The 1,928-nt window shown below is 36.8% G+C and overlaps 1 long non-coding RNA gene across 3 annotated transcripts; it reads right to left on the bottom strand.

Annotated features, from left to right (window-relative positions):
- Nucleotides 1-141: 141 nt before the first annotated feature.
- On the bottom strand, nucleotides 142-1,223 carry LOC109589819 (uncharacterized). Of its 3 annotated transcripts, none has more exons than XR_002188950.1 (5): nucleotides 986-1,223; nucleotides 859-937; nucleotides 715-780; nucleotides 343-659; nucleotides 142-286 (listed from the first exon to the last, which is right to left on the bottom strand). It is a non-coding gene; the product is annotated as an uncharacterized LOC109589819 (long non-coding RNA). The 3 variants fall into 3 exon arrangements; XR_002188949.1 differs by having other exon boundaries at nucleotides 142-537; nucleotides 592-659; XR_002188948.1 differs by having other exon boundaries at nucleotides 142-659.
- Between the last annotated feature and the right edge of the window lie 705 nt (nucleotides 1,224-1,928).

The raw sequence follows: 1,928 nt of genomic DNA, 5'->3' as shown, positions 1-1,928 counted from the left end.
AGGACACGTAACAGAAACTTTATACTGCAGAAAACGTCCATGCGATGGTACTATGGCAACAAGAGGCAAATTTATGTCTACGAAGAAGAGAGAGCTTATATCATGTCCCAAATGTGCTGAAACTAAACTAAAATCAGCTGCTTCTAATCGTGGTTTAAGATCATTTGTAAAAAACTCCAAAACAGATGACAATTCATTGAACTGTGTCAGTGTCCATGGCAAAAGACATTTACCATTATTACCAAGGACACTTGTCGTTACCAATAATAAATTGAGGGACATAACACTATAAATATAAGTAATACATAATGAAAATAAATCAAGCCAACATAAACAACTAACCAAATATAAAGCTTCAAATACTTAAAACAAAAGGCAGATACAAGAGTAAAAAGAAAAACAGAAAAAATACCTAAAAAATTGAATTCAGTCAAATTTTGTAAGTTGAACTCAATAGTACAATGCACTGACCAAAAATCATTAAAGTTAGTACAAGTATATCTGCAATCTTTGAGAAAGGAAGAGGAGAGACTGAGCCTGAGTGAGGGGAGAAAGAGATAATTATTACTGTACCTAATTAAAATCACTAACCACGATAATATAAGTAACCAAGGTAACTGAAAAGAGAATGAGCTCTTGCAAAAAACAATATCAAAATGCTAAGAGAGAGAGAGAGAGAATCATAACTCATGTACGTATAATCCCGGCACTAACCACAATATTAGTGTCAAACATCAATTCAGTGAGGAGAGCGAGCTCTTGCAACAAAACATGCAGAGTCTGAGAGAGAGGGCAGAGAAAGAAAGGAATATTACTTAAACATTTATACGAATGTAAAACTAAAATTAAATCACTAACCACAATAGACTAGCCTTGAAAACACTGTACTTAAGGAATATCTCGAGGACTGAAGAGAAGACGCGGGCTGAAATGAGTACTGAAAAGAGAACTGAGCTGTAAAAATTATAGTAACAACCCGACTTACTGAGTTTGCACTCTTGCTAGCGCTATTTGGTCGACAAACACTCCGCAAACAGAGACTCTCAAGTTGCAATAAGGCAAGAAACAGGAGAAATATCATGAAATTATAGAAAAATGGCGCACAGTAACACCACAAAACAGAGTCTGCGCATGCGCCCTGGAAGTCTATGGCATATTAACAATATTAAAAATTAGAGGCGGCAATGCGGGCGGGTAATGAGAAACAAGGAATCTCATTGGCGTGGCCTAAAGAAAATTTGTATTTCCAAGCATGATAACTTCATTACAAACTACTGTATTTACTCATGTACATGTACAATAATGTAGCTCTATACCATATAACCTTTAAAATATAGAGCTATTGCACGGATGTAATCAACGGGGTAGGCGGACTGGCGGAGCTTCCTGTCGGCCATCTTGAGTGGCAAGAATGTACACGCAACAAATGGAGGAATGCAAACAAACTGCGATTTTTCATCAAAGAGATATCATACTTGGCTGTAGAATATTATAGAGACTTCTTTACTCAATATCTTCATCTCCTACCTTGCATTAGCCTGGAATGTCAACTGCAGAATTTATTTAATTTTTTTTCTCCATTCCCCCATTCATTCTTGGCCTTCTTGCCACCCAACATGGCGGACAATTTAGCTCAATTTTAGCCACACCCTCCCGTTGATTACTTCCGTGCATCAGCTCTATAGCGTGGCTAGGGGGCTGAGCCCCTTAATGTTTTACATTCGTCTAGTAGCTATTATTTCTATTTTAAAGGCATACTCAATAACATTACTATCAGAACACTTGGAAAGAAAGTGAGTCTAGTATAAGTATTAAAATTTTAACCATGTGCATGATACTACAGATAAAATTGGAGACTTAATTTGGTGAACAGTCGAGCCGCAAACACACTAAACCGGAAGAGATTTATTTACAAGGAAGTAGGTGTA

The sequence above is a fragment of the Amphimedon queenslandica genome, unplaced genomic scaffold (genome assembly GCF_000090795.2).
Source record: "Amphimedon queenslandica unplaced genomic scaffold, v1.1 AMPQUscaffold_10841, whole genome shotgun sequence".
NCBI classification, from domain to species: domain Eukaryota; kingdom Metazoa; phylum Porifera; class Demospongiae; order Haplosclerida; family Niphatidae; genus Amphimedon; species Amphimedon queenslandica.
The sequence above is the reverse complement of the archived record's forward strand: the minus strand, read 5'-3'. Positions and strand labels throughout refer to the sequence as shown.